A 20,241-nucleotide genomic window follows, 5' to 3' on the forward strand; every position below is an offset into this window, starting at 1 on the left:
CTGCTGAGCCCCCAAGCAATCAAGTCACAATATGATGTTGCTTTTCAGTTACAGTATGGTGGTGCTAAAGTCATGTTAGAAAAGTATTATTTTATAATTTACTAGCTATATGGCAGTATTCGTTACAGTTACATATTTAGTAATGTTATGGTGGCATATAATGGTACTGTTCAGTCAATACAGTTAAAGGGGTTGTCCACTACTTTGGCATTGATATACTGTCTTGGGTTTGCTGTGGGGTATTTTTGCATTCTGCGATATTTTAATTATAATATGAATTGAGGATTGACCATGAGAGTATAATGTTGTGGTCTTGTACAGTGCATTTCTTGTGTTTTTAATTGTTGATGCCCTACGGATGGGGCATCAATGTGAAAGTAGAGGACGACTTCTTTAAGGATTTCTGTCCTTGAATAAAAATTAAAATGTTGATTTTTTGGAGCAAAACAATAACTAAGCAGTGACTTGACGGGACTCTGTGTAACAAATCATATACTACATAGTTACAAGTCATATTTATGTATGAGCTAGCCAAGATGACCGTCTATAAAATGATGGTAATAATAGAGGATAAGGCTGTGTTCAACCGATAATATTCTGGTGCTCAGGAAAAAGATGTCCAATATATAATATACTATCCTGGAAGACAAGGAGATAATATGCAAAAAGAAGATCCTTTTATTCATTTGATCCAAAAGAAAAAATCCGACGATGGTTTCAATCATAACATGATTTTCATCAGGGATGAGGATCTATACAGAAACAATGTCATATTTTATAACATATAAACACATCATTTCATGATACAACGAGTAAACAGTAGCTTTCCTGAACACAATATATCTGAGGTATACGTTGTATATTTTTTCACTTAAACTCTTCTTATATACTATTTTCTTTTGCTTTATAAAACATATACATGTATGACAGCACTACAGTGTCTTTTCCTAACTGATTACTCGTTGTATCATCTTTGATATAATGTCCTTAAAACAAGTCAAAATGAGGCTCAGTATTGTGTGTGGCCTCCACGTGCCTGTATGACCTCCCTACAACGCCTAGGCATGGTCCGGATGAGGTTGCGGATGGTCTCCTGTGGGATCTCCTCCCAGACCTGGACTACAGCATCTGCCAACTCCTGGACAGTCTGTGGTGCAACGTGACATTGGTGGATGGAGCGAGACATGATGTTCCAGATGTGCTCAATCAGATTCAGGTCTGGGGAATGGGCGGGCCAGTCCATAGCTTCAATGCCTTCATCTTGCAGGAACTGCTGACACACTCAAGCCACATGAGGTCTGGCATTGTCCTGCATTAGATGGAACCCAGGGCCAACTGAACTAGCATATGGTCTCACAAGGGGTCTGAGGATCTCATCTTGGTACCTAATGGCAGTCAGGCTACTTCTGGCGAGCACATGGAGGGCTGTGCGGCCCTCAAAAGAAATGCCACCCCACATCATTACTGACCCACAGCCAAACCAGTCATGCTGAAGGATGTTGCAGGCAACAGATCTCTCTCCATGGCGTCTCCAGAATCTGTCACGTCTGTCACATGTGCTCAGTGTGAACCTGCTTTCATCTGTGAAGAGCACAGAGCGCCAGTGGCGACTTTGCCAATCCTGGTGTTCTCTGGCAAATGCAAAGCGTCCTGCACGGTGTTGGGCTGTGAGCACAACCCCCATCTGTGGACGTCGGGCCCTCATACCACCCTCATGGAGTCGGTTTCTAACCGTTTGTGCAGACACATGGACATCTGTGAACTGCTGGAGGTCATTTTGCAGAGCTCCTCCTGTGCCTCCTTGCACAAAGGAGGAGGTAACGGTCCTGCTGCTGGGTTGTTGCAATCCTATGGCTCCCTCCACATCTCCTGGTATCTGCTCCATGCTCTGGACACTGTGCTGACACACACAGCTACCCTTCTTGCCACAGCTCGCATTGATGTGCCATCCTGGATGAACTGCACTACCTGAGCAACTTCTGTGGGTTGTACTGTAGATACCGCCTCATGCTACGGTACCTCTAGGGATGAGAGCAATGGCAAAATGAAAAAGTGACCAAAACAACAGCCAAAAAGGATGAGAACAGAGAAATGGTCTGTGGTCACCACCTGCAGAACCACTCTTTTATAGGGAGTATCTTGCTAATTGCCTATTTCTACCAGTTGTCTGTTCCATTTGCACAACAGCAGGAGAAATTGATTCACAATCAGATCAGTGTTGCTTCATTACTGGACAGGTAGATTTCACAGAAGATTTATTGATTTGGAGTTACATTGTGTTGTTTAAGTGTTCCCTTTATTTTTTTGAGCAGTGTATATATACACATACATGTGCATCTCACTAAATTAGAATATCAAAAAGTAAATTTATTTCAGTTCTTCAATCCAAAAAGTGAAACTCATATTATGTAGAGTCATTACAAACAGAGTGACTTATTTGTGTTTATTTCTGTTAATGTTGATTATTATGGGTTAAAGCCAATGAAAACACGTAAGTAATTATCTCAGTAAATTAAAAGAATTAACAAAAAACACCTGCAAAGGCTTCCTAAGCGTTTAGGTCCCTTAAGGCCCCGTCACACTAAGCGATATCGCTAGCGAGATCGCTGCTGTGTCACGGTTTTGGTGACTCACCAGCGACCTCACCAGCGATGTCGCTATGTGTGACACTTTGCAACGATCAGGCCCCTGCTGTGAGGTCGCTGATCGTTGCAAAGTGTCCTGGACCATTTTTTGGTCGTTGGCCTCCCGCTGGCCAGCACACATCGCTGTGTGTGACCAGCGGGACCAACGATCTGGCTGGTAACCATGGTAAATATCGGGTTACTAGGGGCACGCGCGCACTCAGTAACCCGCTGTTTACCATAGATACCACTCTGCTACGTTGAGCGGAGGCTCCAGCGCACCGTAGCACAGTGGTATCCATGGTAAACAGCGGGTTACTAGGGGCACACGCGCACTTAGTAACCCGATATTTACCATAGTTACCAGCCTGCTCCTGCTTAAGCAGCAGGCTGGTAACGGGAGCAGGACATCGTGGAACGATTCTTTCCACGATATCGCTGCTCCCCTCATCGCTGGTGAGCCTGCCTGTTTGACAGCTCACCAGCGATGTATTAGCGATGCAGCAACGATCCCTGACAGGTCGTATCGTTGTCGGGATCGCTGCTGCATCGCTTAGTGTGACGGGGCCTTTAGTCTGTTTAAGTAGGCTCCACAATCATAGGGAAGACTGCTGACTTGAACGCAGAAGGCAGTCATTGACACACAGCAGAGGGTCCCAGCGTTCCAATTTTCATTTGGAAATCAAGGTCCCAGAGTCTGGAAGAAAAGTGAAGAGGCACACAATCCAAGCTGCTTGAGGTCTAGTGTGAAGTTTCCACAATCAGTGATGGTTTGGGGAGCCATGTCATCTGCTGGTGTAGGTCTACTGTGTTTTATCCAGACTGAAGTCAGCACAGCCATCTACCAGGAAATTAAGAGCACTTCATGCTTCACTTTTCTAACAAAATTTGGTAGAAGGAAATTTCATTCTCCAGCAGGACTTGGCACCTGTCCACACTGCCAAAAGTACCAATACCTGGTTTAAAAACAACAGTATCACTGTGCTTGATTGGCCAGTAAACTCGTCAGACCTTGTCAAGAGGAAGATGAGAGACACCAGAACCAACAATGCAGACGAGCTGAAGGCTGCTATCAAAGCATAGTGGGCTTCCATAACACCTCAGCAGTGCCACAGGCTGATCGCCTCCATGCCACGCCACAGTGATGCAGTAATTGATGCAAAAGGAGCCCCGACCAAGTATTGAGTGCATTTAGTGAACACACATTTCAGTAGGGAAACATTTCAGATTTTAAAAACATTTATCAAGCTGTTGTTATAAAGTATTCTAATTTACTGAGATAATGACTTTTGTGCTTTCATTGGCTGTAAGCCATAATCATCAGCATTAACAGAAATAAACACTTGAAATAGATCACTCTGTTCGTAATGACTCCATATAATATAGGAGTTTCACTTTTTGTATTGAAAGACTGAAATAAATTAATATTTTGATAATATTCTTATTTAGTGAGATGCACCTGTATATGCAGTATGGACCAAAAATTTGGACACACCTTCTCATTTAAAGATTTTTCTGTATTTTCTTGACTATGGAAATTGTACATTCACACTGAAGGCATCAAAACTATGAATTAACACATGTGGAATTATATACTTAACAAAAAAGTGTGAAACTACTGAAAATATGTCTTATATTCTAGGTTCTTCAAAGTAGCCACCTTTTGCTTTGATGACTGCTTTGCACAATCTTGGCATTCTCTTGATGAGCTTCAAGAGGTAGTCACCGGAAATGGTCTTCCAACAATCTTGAAGGAGTTCCCAGAGATGCTTAGCACTTGTTGGCCCTTTTGCCTTCACTCTGCGGTCCAGCTCACCCCAAACAATCTCGATTGGGTTCAGGTCTGGAGACTGTGGAGGCCAGGTCATCTGGCGTAGCACCCCATCACTCTCCTTCTTGGTCAAATAGCCCTTACACAGCCTGGAGGTGTGTTTGGGGTCATTGTCCTGTTGAAAAATAAATGATGGTCCAACTAAACGCAAACCGGATGGAATGGCATGCCGCTGCAAGATGCTGTGGTAGCCATGCTGGTTCAGTATGCCTTCAATTTTGAATAAATCCCCAACATTGTCACCAGCAAAGCACCCCTACACCATCACACCTCCTCCTCCATGCTTCACGGTGGGAACCAGGCATGTAGAGTCCATCTGTTCATCTTTTCTGCGTCACACAAAGACATGGTGGTTGGAACCAAAGATCTCAAATTTGGACTCATCAGACCAAAGCACAGATTTCCACTGGTCTAATGTCCATTCCTTGTGTTCTTTAGCCCAAACAAGTCTCTTCTGCTTGTGGCCTGTCCTTAGCAGTGGTTCCCTAGCAGCTATTTTACCATGAAGGCCTGCTGCACAAAGTCTCCTCTTAACAGTTGTTGAAGAGATGTGTCTGCTGGTAGAACTCTGTGTGGCATTGACCTGGTCTCTAATCTGAGCTGCTGTTAACCTGCGATTTCTGAGGCTGGTGACTCGGATAAACTTATCCTCAGAAGCAGAGGTGACTCTTGGTCTTCCTTTCCTGGGGCGGTCCTCATGTGAGCCAGTTTCTTTGTACCGCTTGATGGTTTTTGCAATTGCACTTGGGGACACTTTCAAAGTTTTCCCAATTTTTCGGACTGACTGACTTTCAATTCTTAAAGTAATGATGGCCACTCGTTTTTCTTTACTTAGAATTTGTATTATGGCAAGAAAAAAGCAGCTAACAGTCTACTCAGTAGGACTATCAGCTGTGTATCCACCAGACTTCTGCACAACACAACTGATGGTGCCAACCCCATTTATAAAGCAAGAAATCTCACATATTTTCAGTTGTTTCACACTTTTTTGTTAAGTATATAATTCCACATGTGTTAACTCATAGTTTTGATGCCTTCAGTGTAAATGTACAATTTTCATAGTCAAGAAAATACAGAAAAATCTTTAAATGAGAAGGTGTGTCCAAACTTTTGGTCTGTACTGTATATATACATATATATTATACATCCTCTTCTCCTTTTCTTCCCAGGCGTATTCAGGCACGAATGTCTGGGAAAACATGTAGCACAAAACATTTACAGCTTGCTACAAATTTACTACAAGTGTCTCTGAACACCTCCAGTGTTCTGGGCATTCACAGTTCTAAAAAACAATTAGTTAACAGGTGGCACGGCAGATGACATCCATTAAGATCCATGTACCACTGACTTTTATCATGCTAAAAAAATGGACTGCAGTAAAAAAAGAAAACAATTTAAGACATTATTGTCCCCATTTAAATGACATAATTTTGCATTCCAAGTAAATGGCCAAAATACAGTTCTCTCAGTCCTTAAGTTCTCAACCTGGGATCAGTTGATAACTGAGCTCCAACACTCCACAAGCCATCCATCCATCATCTCTTCTGCCACAGCCATAGGTCCTATCTCTCCAGTGTCCTTCCATCAACTCTCCCACTAAAACATGTCTTTTTCTCTACATCTCTGGGGTCAGCCACCTCCCAGCACAGAAGTGATCACCCTCCCACTCAAGCATTCACTGTAAGCCAAAAGCAATGAAGAATATTCTAGAAGCCTTCATTTGAGAAAAGATGTAAGACCCCCTGTGATGACGGCTCCACTGTGTCTCAATCCACTAATGAGACCATTGGCTGTTGAAACAATGGACTCCTGTGATAAAGATGTCCTGAGATACAGATTAGTGGAATGCTGGACATTTTACAAGTGAATCTAGTGTACACACCGACAAGTTAGCAGAACTATATAAAACATGACAAGTAAATCACTAATAAAACACAATAATAATATTAACAAAAATGGTGGTCCGTTGCTGGAAAAGTATCATAGTCTTTAGAAAATGGGCAGCTCCTCACATTTATCATGCTAAAAAAATGGACTGCAGTAAAAAAAGAAGACAATTTAAGACATTCTCGTCCCTATTTAAATGACATAATTTTGCATTGAATATTTCCATTTTTATCATATCAAATGGATCCAAAAATGGAAATAACTACTGGACATGTGAACAGAGCCTTATACTACAATGTAACAATACCGGAATGATAGCCATATTTCTTGCTTACCTTGGCTGCACCTCCTCATCTTCATTATCTGTTACCGGCGTCTTCCAATGGACTGTTTTTTTTGCTTTTTCTTTTTGTTTATAGTTTCCTACAATTTATACAAAAACTGATTATAATTCTCATTCACCTTAAGATTTACACATGCAGAACCTATTACACACTATTGGGATAAAACAATTGGGACACATACACATTAATCCCAAAGGAGCTTTTATGATATTCCATTCTAAATGCATGGTCATTAATATGGAGTTGATCTCGTTTTGCAAATATTACAGCTCCCACGCATTTGGAAGGCATTTTAAAAAAACCTTTTTTTTTGTGTGTGCAATTTTTTATCTATTCATCCAGAAGAGAATTTATCAGGTTAGCGACTGATGTTGGACAAGAGGACCTGGCTTGTAATCTCTAGTTCAACCAAAATGTATCTGATAGAGTTGAGGTCAGTCAAGTTCTTCCACTCCAAACTCACCCAACCATGTCTGTTTTGGACTTTCATGAACTGACTTGTGACAACATGTTATTAGGGCTCACTTGCGAGAAAAACGGAAGAGTGCAATCCGATAAAAAATCGGATTGCACTCTGACCAATGTTAATCAATGGGTTACATCTAATTTGCGATTTTTTTTCTCAGCTGAAATCGAACTGAGAAAAAAAATCGCAGCATGCTGCATATTGCCGCGTATCTCGGACGAGACTCGCCAATGCAAGTCAATAGGTGCGAGAAAAAAAAACGGACGGCATGAGGACCATCTGTATGCCATCTGATTTTTACGGATACATTACCATTCTGTAGCACAGAACACTGTAAATGATCCTGTAAGTGATTGCAGAATAATAGCTGCAGAGAAAAAAAACGCATTGTATATAGATGCCATACGGATGCTAGGTGTGAAAAATCGCATAGCAGTCGCATGACACTCGCATGGCACTCGTCCGTTTCTTCGGTCTAGAATACGGACCTTTTTTTTCTCACATATGGGTATGAGGCCTTACAGAAACATGCTGAATTCAGGATGCTCTTTAAAATGAGTCAATCTTTCACAAATGTTTGAAGGGGCAGGCTGCATATTTAGGTGCTGGATTTTATATACCTGTGGCAATGGGACAAAAAGAAAAAACCCGAATTCAATGATTAAATTGTGAGTTTCAATCCTTGGCCTTAGGCCATAGCCCCACTATCCGTATTTGGCCACGGCCCCACTATCAGTATTTGGTCAGTATTCGGTCAGTATATTTTTTCAGGAGTGGGTGTCAAAACCAGGTGAAGAACAATCAAAGAAAAGGTATAATAGAAACAAAAGCACAAATTCTTCATTTATCACCCACTCCTGGTTTTGGCTCCAACTCCTGAGAAAAAATACTTATGATACCAAACACTACACTTCTGGGTATACTTCGGTGCACAAGTAGGACCTGGCACTGGCTTCTTCACATAGACTGAAATATTTTATTGTTCATAGAAATTCCAGATTCAAGACTTGTCGGTCATAAAGACCCTACCCTTCAGACAGGCAGAGTAGGGAGAGGTGCTGCTGAGCTAGGGAGAGAAATGATGGTTTATTTAGTTAGGAATTCCAAAGCAATATACGATGGAATCGTGGAGTCGGAGTTGGAGTGGGTGTCATGGAAATTGAGGAGTCGGAGTTGGAGTCGAAGGTTTGGTTTACCGACTCCACAGCCCTGCATTTTATACCGACTACAATTCCGACTCCACCAAAATGATCACCGACCTCGACTTTACAGCTCTGGACTTCCCCCTCTCTGATTCTAACCAGATTGGAGGCTCCCCTTGAATCCGACTTGGAGACTACCTTAGCTCCCACAACCTGGATGAACAAATCAGGAATCAGAGGAAGAGGGTATGGACCACGGATAGTAATTTGATTTAATGCCCGTAAATCTAAACAGGGATGTAGACAGTCATCTTTTTTCTTCACAAAGAAGAACCCTGCCGCCACGGACGAAGATGGGGGTCTGATATGTCCCTTCTCCAGACTTGCCGCAATGAAATCCTTCATGTTTGCCAAGTGAACAGACACAAGGTTTAACTAGCCTGGCAAAGTCAGCAACCACACTATGTGCTCTTGGTTATCCAACTTCAGACTACCAAGAGTTAATCGAGTCTCCTTTTGCTTAGGAATTGAAGGACAGGTCCCAACAAAATGTCCCTTTTTCCCACAAAAAAAATACGCCTTTTTTCTTGCAAATCTTCAGGGAGATGTATGATGCAGAGATACGCCCTAACTGCATGGGTTCCTCCACCTAGCCCAGTACTGGTACACCCCTAGACTGCTCCCCCTGCAGAGGTACACAACCCCGACCAGAAGGCCTCGGAGAAGGTGGTATCACTCGTCTATCCCAAAGGCATCTCTGAAGACGTATGGCCAACGGCATGGCAGCCTCCAAGGACTGAGGGGTTTCAGGTATCTTTCAACCTTTCAGAAAGCCCCTCACAAAATTGACTTCTAAGGGCTGAGTCATTCCATTTGGAATCCGTTGCCCATATACAGAATTCCGAATTGTACATTTACACTAACCGACTCAGCCAAGGCGACTCGGTCAGGGTCATCATAGATGAGGGACAGAGCCTCAAAAAAAACCTCCAAAGACTGGAGACAAACCAAGTCCTGGGGTAAAGAAAACGCCCACGACTGAGGATCTCCCTGCAGTAGAGAGATCACAATTCCAATCCGTTGCTCCTCATTTCAGGAGGAATAAGGACGAAGTTCAAAATACAATTTGCATGCCTCCTTGAATACAAAAAACTTGTCCCTACCTCCAGAATACCTGTCCGGGAGGGCAACCTTGGGTTCAGGCTGGGCAGGCCTACATGCAGAGACCCAACATTGGCAACCTGAAGCCACCTATGCTGCTGTTTAACATTACAGCGGAGGTCATTCACCTCCAGAAACAGAGAGCGTAACTGCTCTGCGAGCTCTGCAACTGAACCCAAACCAGGGGAGAAAGGAAAAAAAAAAGGCCCACGCCCAAAAACACACAGAGAAAAAAAGTGTCTTTTTTTTTTGTTTTTTTTTTCCTTTTCAAAATGTGCTTGGCCAGCGATAATGTCATGCAAAGTGTGGAAAGACTTAGTGCAACACAAAGGGAAGAGAAAAAGAGAGCCCAGACTCTAGGGAAAGGGGGGAGTGGAAACCTCCTAGTCTGGTCTAATGTCATCCCATCTCCCCTATCGACCCTATATTGGCTCTTCACCAATCGCCGCACGCGTACCTCGCTCTGTCCTTCCCTGGCGTTAGACTCAGGCTAGGGAAGGGAGGAGATGAGCAGTAGTCGATCCCCACAGAACACTAAAGGCAACAAGGGATGACAAACAGGGGAAATTGTTTAGCTTTAGACAACTCCAGACAAATGCGCACACGTACTCAGGCACCAGAGAGGAAGCAGTACTGCTCTTGCAAAAGCCTTCACAAGAAGTAAATGAATATTGCCAGTACCTCCCTATGATACACAGCAGGTATTTATACACCCAGAGCAGGGAGTTATTTAACAAGAGGAAGTTAGCCGCTAGGTCCTAGAGAGGCTGGGTGCCCACGTAGCGTTTTTCAAGCGTTTATGCTGCGGAATTTCCGCAGCATAAACGCTTGTTAAACGCTAGGTAATCCGCACCCCATGGTCCCCAATGGGATTCCGCATGTTCTATGCACATGATGCGGATTTTTCCGCAGCGTTTATGCTGCGTACAAAAATCCGCAGCATGTCATTTAATTTTGCGGAAGCGCAGCGGAACTCCCGCCATTGACTTGCATTGAGATGCATAGAAACCGCGACTGTACATTTGTACAAGCGGCTTCTATGCGTCTCTATGTGCGGATGGTACCCAGTTCTGGAGGAGAGAAGACTCTCCTCCAGACCTGGGTACCATTTTACCTGTAAAAAAAAGAATAAAATAACAAATAAAGTTATGTTCACCTGTCCGGCGTCTTCTCTCTGAATGCCGGCATCGCTTGAGGACCTGCGGTGACGTCACAGTCATGTGACCGCAGGCCCTTCACCGCTCTGTCTCGCGATATGCCGGCAGCCGGGAACCAGACATGAACGAGCGCTGCAGCCACGCCGGGGCCTCGGGGGTGAGTATAGCTTTATTTGTTTTAATTTTTACGGTTCACACTGTATAAATCCATGCTGGTTGCAAGGATTTATACAGTGTGACCTAGTTGTCAAGCACTTTCCAAGTGATGCTATCGCCTGGAAAGCGCTTGTCAATCTGCATGCGGAAACGCATGTGAATCCGCATGTGGATCCGCATGTATTCTGCAGGAAAAACGCATGCACAATCTGCATGCGTTTTTTCTGCCAGGGAGATGCAGAAATGCTGCAGAAATTTTCTGCTTCATTTCTGCATCGTGGGCACATAGCCAGACAGTCTGTAAGATGTCTGTAATGCCAAAAGTAGAGATCTCCTGCAGCCAACTGCAGGGCGACTGTCTGCCACTTCTGACACACCCGTGACAATAAGAGACCCACTCCTTAATAATGGGAACAACAAAGCATAGCCGGCTGACGGCTGTCTAACAATAGTAAGGGCAAAGTGAAGGCCTTGTAAAAATAGGCTTTGCGACTTTCAGAGTACCTCCTTCATAAATGAAACAGGATTTGTCTTATCATGTCTTAAACACCATATGGCCAGATAAGGTAGTAAAATGTTAAAATCACATTTACTGATGTATGTATTTTTCATTGTTGAAAGCAATGCAAAAGTGCAAAAATGCATTAAAAACGCTATGTGTGAACATAGGCCAACGTTTGGTGGAGCATTTGTGTTTTTGCTTTACATACAAGTCATTACCCTGGAAAGAATGTTCCTTACCATTTTTTCAAGGAAAGTCCATTTTGGCTTAGTTTTTGTATGTTTTATTCTCAGTCAGTAAAAGTGGAGTAAAAATGTTAACAGCAGTGACCAGGGAGTCAATGCTTCCAGAGGTCTTCCCCATGCTGTTTCCATAACAATTCAGCACTGTTTCCACCGATTTGGCCAATTTTTCGGCCCCCTTCAGAACTCCGGGGGAACCGCCGGAAAAATGCTCGAGTTTCCCACTGAATAACATTGGGCTGCTTGTGTTGACCATCCGAGCATTACGATTTGCCTGACCTTAGCAACGAGCACCTGAGCATTTTAGTGTTCTCTCATCACTGATTAACGCCGTTCACTTAATGGTAATCTGTTGGTGATATGTTGACTCTGCTCTACAGGCCAGTTTACTTATGAGATTCCAAATTTACATAGATTTTTCATTTACTACTTAAAAATAAAACAAAAAACTTTACAATAACCCTTCAGAAACCTGTGGTTGTACTACATGGAGGGCCGATGGTCAACAGAACTGAGGACCACTATGTAGTAGTCAGTTAAATGTCACTGTCACACTTGACATTGGCACTAAAGAAGTTCAAACTAATGTGATCAACTGTGAAGCTAGGTATACACAGCATTTGTGTTCACTGGTAGGTGCATGCCCTCAAGAGGTATATGTCTGACATTGGCCACGGTCAGGATGAGTGTCAAGGCATCTATCCGCTATAGAAGCTGACTAAGGAAAACCTATATTACATAGTAAACCCTCCTTTGCTGTGGCATTCTGTGTAGGAAGGCACATCCCACTGCGCTTCCTTTACAATAAACAAATGGTATGCAGAAACTTTCTCCTCCATAATGAGCCTGAAAGAAGCCTTTTTTAGTCTCTTTCTTTTGAATAGGGGACTCTGGGAATGTTACAGCATGTCACGGAATGCAACAAGCCAAGTGAACAGACACAAGGTTTAACTAGCCTGGCAAAGTCAGCAACCACACTATGTGCTCTGCTAATGGTTCAAAGTAGGCCATCGCTGTCGAGATGTCCATCTGTTCTCAAAGCTAAAGGTTCCTCAGCATGAGGAAAAACTGAAAGTCAGAAAAATTGTTTTCCGTTCCATAAGGTTGATCCAGAGTCGGTATTCTGACCGAGACCAGAAACCATAAATGGTGTAAAAGCTGAACACCACATCCAGTTGTCAAAACCTGCCAGGACGGTTTGAAAGGATCACTGGCAATGTAAGTAGGGGGGAGATATGCATCACGCAGATTGCTATCTCCCGTAATGTGAAAACCATTTGACTCCAGCATGTTATTTGCTCAGAGGGGTTAATCGGCCATGACAGGGATGGATCTTTTTTGTGAGTGGCTGTTAGGCTATGTGCCCATGATGCAGAAATGCTCCGGATTTTTCCTGAGCGTTTCTGCATCTACCTGGCAGAAAAGAAAACATGCGGGTTTACATGCGTTTTTTCAGTCATGGACAAGCGTTTGTGAAGGGTTTTGATCATGCGATTTCGCATGCGGGTTGTCAAGAGCTTTCCAAGCGATTTTAGCATCACTTGGAAAGTGCTTGACAACTTTGTCACACTATATAAATCCAAGCAAACGGCATGGATTTTATAAAGAGTGACCAAGTTTGTTAAAATAAAGAATAAAAATGGTAAAAAAAAACAACAAAAAAACATATACTCACCTTCCGATGGTCCGGTCTCTCGTGGTGGTGTAAAAGGACCTTCCATGACGTAATTTAGTTATGCGACGGGTCACGCGACCACCGACGTCAGCGGTTATGTGACCCGTCACATGAATAAATGACGTCATGGAAGGTCCTTTTAGACCAACGTGAGCTGCCGGGGAGCCAGGACGCTATGGAGACCGGGGACAAATCAAAAGGTAAGTATAATGTATTTTTTTATTTTAAATTCTTTTTTTTTTTTTACAGGTACTATTGTACCCGAGTCTGGAGGAGAGTCTCCTCTTCGCCAGACCTGGGTGCCATCCGCACATTGAATCGTTTAATATCCACATGTGCACATGTAGTCATGCGGATATTAAGCGATTCAACGCAAGTCAATGGTGGTGAAATCGCCGCGATTCCGCAAAATAATTGGTAGTGCTGCGGACTTTTCCGCAATGATAACCGCAGCGGAAATTTCCGCAGCATGTGCACAGCACATGCGGATTATCATTTGGGAACATAGCAGATCTCCTACCAGGACCGGCTCCAGGTTTTTGTGGGCCCCGGGCGAAACAGTCTCAGTAGACGCCTTTAGCACATACCACGATTCATGAAGCACAGATACGGCGGAGAAATATAGGTACACAACACAGGTCCCAGGCTGCCCCCTCATCCTTAACAAATGGAAACATGCATGCACACACACAGTACGCAGACATGCACGCACACACACACAGTACGCAGACACGCACACACACAGTATGCAGACACGCACACATAGTACGCAGACACTCACGCACACACATAGTACGCAGACATGCAGGCACACACACAGTATGTAGACACGCACACAGACACACAGTACGCAGACATGCACGCACACACAGTACGCAGACATGCACGCACACACAGTACGCAGACACGCACACACAGTACGCAGACACGCACACACACACAGTACGCAGACACGCAGGCCCACACACAGTACGCAGACACGCACACACACAGTATGCAGACACGCACACATAGTACGCAGACACGCACACATAGTACGCAGACACGCACACACACACAGTACGCAGACACGCACACACACACAGTACGCAGACATGCACACACACAGTACGCAGACACGCACACACACACAGTACGCAAACACACACAGTACGCAGACACGCACACACACACAGTATGCAGACACGCACACACACAGTACACAGACACGCACTCACACACACAGTATGCAGACACGCACACACACAGTATGCAGACACGCACACATAGTACGCAGACACTTACGCACACACATAGTACGTAGACACGCACACAGTACGCAGACATGCACGCACACACAGTACGCAGACATGCACGCACACACAGTACGCAGACATGCACGCACACACAGTACGCAGACACGCACACACACACAGTACGCAGACACGCAGGCCCACACACAGTACGCAGACACGCAGGCCCACACACAGTACGCAGACACGCACACACACAGTATGCAGACACGCACACATAGTACGCAGACATGCACACATAGTACGCAGACACGCACACACACACAGTACGCAGACACGCACACACACACAGTACGCAGACATGCACACACACAGTACGCAGACACGCACACACACACAGTACGCAAACACACACAGTACGCAGACACGCACACACACACAGTATGCAGACACGCACACACACAGTACACAGACACGCACACACACAGTACACAGACACGCACACACACACAATACGCAGACACGCACACACACAATACGCAGACACGCACACACACAATACGCAGACACGCACACACACACAATACGCAGAGACGCACACACACACAATACGCAGACACGCACACACACAATACGCAGACACGCACACACACAATACGCAGACACGCACACACACAGTACGCAGACATGCACACACACAAAAAGCAGACACGCACACACACACAATACGCAGACATGCACACAATACGCAGACATGCACACACAGTACACAGACATGCGCATGCACACGGTACACAGGCATGCACACACATACACACATGAACATGGTACACAGATATACACACACAATATACAGACACGCACAGATACACACACATACATATTTGAACACATTCTTAAAGACACATATAAAACAGACATAAATATATATACACAGTCATACACACTGACATACACAGACATTCACATCATACATGCGCACACACATTAAAAATATTTTTTATATGGGGATTGGGGAAGCTCGCTTACCTGCCCCCTGGCCTGTGTCCCGTCCAGCTCCTCAGTCATGTGGCAGTGCAGGGCCTCAGGCATGTCACATGGCCCTGGGCCATCAGGGGGGCCCACTCGTTATCGGGGCCCGGGCTGCTTCCCCGGCATCTGTGCAGGGCCGCTTCCCCGGCATCTGTGCTGTTCAAGCCCTGCTCTGTTACATGCAGCAGCGTCTACTCACCACATCTCCACCCCAAGGGTTTGGTTCAGGAAATTTAATGCCCAGCCACTGATGTTTTTTTTCTCTCTCTGTGTGTGTAGAGGCCAGAGACCTCCAGGGAAGAGGTTATGTGCAACTGTGCAGGACTGTTGATTGTACCCTGAGGGGACAGATCCCAACAGGTATATGGACAGTGCTATAAGTTATGTTTTGTTTTCTCATATTGCCAGAAAGGCCACGTTTATGTTGATCTCTGCACTGGTTTATGTCGTGTTTGAATAAACCTGCAGAAGAAATGCTCCTTGGAGGGATGAAATTACAATAAATTGCAGGAAGGCCGAAGACCATTGCAATAATCTATCTGTAGCAGGACATAAAACTTGGTTTTTGTTTAAGTAATAGTAAAATGAAAGTGATAGTAAAATGTGGTGAGAATATAATTATGATAGAGAGGGTCCGTAGTGAACACATCACACCATAGATATTTTTCTTTGACTCTGTACTACAATATGTTTACCCACATGCTCACCTTCAAGTTACAAGTATGTCTTCAAGTTACAAGTACAAGTGCATCTCACTAAATTAGAATATCATCAAAAAGTTAATTCATTTCAGTTCTTCAATACAAAAAGTGAAACTGATATATTATATAGAGTCATTAAAAACAGAGTGATCTACTTCAAGTGTTTATTTCTGTTAATGTTGATGATTATGGCTTACAGCCAATGAAAACACAAAACTAATTTTCTCAGTAAAGTAAAATAATTAACAAAAAACACCTGCAAAGGCTTCCTAAGCGTTTAAAAAGATCAATTAATCTTTTTCAGTAGGCTCCACAATCATGGGAAAGACTGCTGACTTGACAGATGTCCAGAAGGCAGTCATTGACACAGTTCAGAAGGTTTTCATTTGGAAATCAAGGTTCCATAGTATGCTTCAATAGCCTGCAAATCAGGCCGCACTCCAAATATTTCTGGATCTACTGTATTTTTCAGACTATAAGACGCAATTTTTTCCTCCAAAATATTGGAGCAAAGTGGGGGTATGTCTTATAGTCCGATATACATAAATACTGTGGCTGTGGGTGGTGGGGGAAGCGACAGTGGCGGAATAGCGGTGCATAGGAGGCAGCAGCCACCTGCTGCAGCCTACACTGTGCCCACTACTAAAGAAAATGAATATTTACTGCTCCCCACGTCCATGGGCGTGGGGAGTAGTGAATATTAATTTTCCTTAATAACTGGCACACTGTGCCTGCAGCCCGGCTCCTGGTAAGTATGGCACCCTGTATGTATTGCCCCCCTCATCCCTGTATCTATGGCCCCTTTCATCCCTGTATTTATGTCCCCCTCATTCAGGTATGCTTGGCACCCCCTAATACCCGTCACGCTGCACAGAAAAAAAAAATAAACACTCATACTCACTTCCTCTCTCCTCCAGCGCTGTGTCACACTCTGTAATGGAATAGTCACTGCTCACCATGCCGGGACTGCGTGTATGGGGAGCAGTGACCATTCATTCTCCCTAATAGCGCACACACTTTAGCTGCTGCGCGGCTACCAGGATGAGGGGGCCATGCATACAAGGATGAGGGGGGCCATACATAGCGGGATGAGGGGAGCCATACATACAGGGATGAGGCATGAGAGGGGCCATACATACAGGGATGAGGCATGAGGGGGGCCATACATACAAGGATGAAGGGAGCCATACATACAGGGATGAAGGGGCCATACATACATGGATGTAGGGAGCCATACAAACCAGGATGAGGGGGGCTATACATACCAGGATGAGGGGGGACATACATATAGGGATGAAGAGTGCCATACAGATCAGGAAGAGGATGAAGGTGCCATACAATCCAGGATGGGTGTGAGGGGGGCCATACATAACAGGATGAAGAGTGCCATACTGTACATACCAGGAAGAGGGATGTGGGAGCCTTGCATACCAGGATGGGGGATTGGGGTGCCATACATATCAGGATGGGGATGAGGGCCACGTATAATAGGAGAGAGAAGGCCATATATACCAGGATGGGGGATATTAACAGAATTAGGGGACATTACACCTATAACAGTGTCAGAAGCAGACCCCCTCCCCCTTAACAGGGCATCATGACCACATTTTTTGCTTATATTTTTTTTCTCTTTTCCTCCTCTAAAAGCTAGGTGCATTTTATGATCCGGTGCGTCTTATAGTCCGAAAAATACGGTAATTTTAGTCTATGGTTCCATAGGTGTAGCTCAGCTACAGCTAAGGGAGTTAGCATTGCAATACCCCAAATTTTGCCCTTCACGTCAAAAGATCACTTAATTGATGCAGAAGGCAGATAAGTTTTTGTTAAGGGATATGTTACTAATACCACTGTCACACTCTGTAACCTTGAAGTACCAAACAAGGGCCAATCAGCATGGCTCATCAGAACATTAGAGACCCTGAATTCCTTCAAAGAGGGCATTCTCATACTAGGTATAGATCTTAACACCACTTTAAATCCACTCTTTGACTTTTCCACTGGTCTCTCCACTTCGTCATAAAGAGTCCTCAAAAGAATCCATTTATCTGTAAATTCCTTACAACTTATTGACATCTGGAGCCTCCTCAACCTCTATGAAAGATTATACTTTTTTCTCTAATCCACACTCCACATATCATAGACTCGACTACATCTTTCTTCAAAGCTTGTGTTTGTCCCTGATTAAATCTACCTCAATTGGTTTTATAACGCTATCTCATCATGAACCTGTATTCTTGGAATTGGCCATATCTTCACTTTACATGGAGGTTAAACAAATCTATGCTGGGTAATGAGGAAATTTTTACCAAAATATCCAAGGTTTTAGATTTCTACTTCCTTGAAAACTCAGGATCTGGCACCCCTCCCCCAGTGGTTTGGGAAGCAAATAAAGCTGTTATTCGAGGTTAATTGCTCGCGCTAAGTTCCCACCTAAAAAAGGTTAGAGAAAAAGAAGTTTCCTCCTTGCTCTATCAAAAAAAAACGCACCAAAGGAGCAGGTTTGGTTGATAATACAAAAGACATAAATTATTTTAACCCCTTTCTGACATTATACGTAATAATACGTCCGTGTGCTCTGGGCTTTATGGACCAGAGACGCATTATTACATCTTGGCAATCGCGTGGGCACAGAGGCTATGCGGGCGTGATCGCTGCCGGGTGTCAGCTGATTCTGACAAATGACAGCCAGCACTCAGTGCCAGTGTTGTCATGTCGACATTCGGGTCACCAGGCACTATCAAGATAGCTTGATCATGCACAGTACAGTCTGCAGCACTGACAGGTCATAAGGAATAGCAGTGATCCTGTACTGCTATACCTTATAACCAGGCCCAGCGTCAGCACCCAGGCAAGCACCGGGGCCCTGAGCAGACGGGGGGCCCACTCACCGTCGGGTATCCCGGCGTGCAGTCACAGCGCAGAGAGCAGGAAGAAGGCGACGCTGAGGAGTCCGGAGCAGAGCAGAGTAGCCGCAGCGAGGAGAGGTATTTGATTATTTTATTTTTTTATGTATGGAGGCATGGAGCATTATATGGGGCCCATACAAGGTGGGGCATTATATGGAACCCATACAGGATGGGGCATTATATGGGGGCCATACAACATGGGACATTATATGGAGCCCATACAGGATGAAGCATTATATGGGGCCCAGCCTGCGAGGAGCATTATATGGGGCCCTGACTGCGTGGGGCATTATGTGGGGCATTGTATGGCACCCAGCCTGCAAGGAGCATCCTATGGGACCCAGGGTGCATGGAGCATTATATGGGGCCCAGCCTGCATGGAGCATTATTTGGGGCCCAGCCTGCATGGAGCATTATATGGGGCTCAGCCTGCATGGTGCATTATTTGGGGCCCAGCCTGCATGGAGCACTATATGGGGGCCAGTATTCTGTATGGAGCGTTATATGGGGCCAGAATCCTGTATGGAGCATCATATGGGGCCAGTATTCTGAACGGAGCATTATATGGGGCCAGCATTCTGGATGGAGCATTATATTGGGGCCAGTATTCTGCATGGAGCATTATATTGGGGGCAGTATTCTGGATGGAGCATTATATTGGGGCCAGTATTCTGGATGGAGCATTATATTGGGGCCAGTATTCTGGATGGAGCATTGTATGGGGACAAGCCTGCATGGAGCATTAGCACTGTTGCTTTGCAGCACTGGGGTCCTGTGTTCAAATCCCACCAAGGACAACATCTGCAAGGAGTTTGTATGTTTTCCCCGTGTTTGCATTGATTTCTTCCCACACTCCAAAAACATACTGATAGGGAATATAGATTGTGAGCCCCAATGGGGATAGACTGGGAAACCGAAAGCTGTAGATCTCAGAAAGGAAACAGGCTTCTGTCAATTATCAAAGACAATTATTTGTCACAACTTGTGCAGGAACCAACTAGAGGGACGGCCCTTTTAGACTTAATATTAACTAACAGGCCAGACAGAATAACTGAGGTGCAGGTTGGGGGGCACCTGGGAAATAGTGACCACAACATTATACAATTCCACATGTGCTTCAGTAGGGTGCCCAGCAAGGGAGTCACAAAAACACTGAACTTCAGGAGGGCAAAGTTTGATCAGC

Source organism: Phyllobates terribilis, unplaced genomic scaffold (genome assembly GCF_046119375.1).
Source record: "Phyllobates terribilis strain yellow unplaced genomic scaffold, ASM4611937v1 Scaffold_526__1_contigs__length_1210158, whole genome shotgun sequence".
In the NCBI taxonomy this organism is placed as follows: Eukaryota; Metazoa; Chordata; class Amphibia; order Anura; family Dendrobatidae; genus Phyllobates; species Phyllobates terribilis.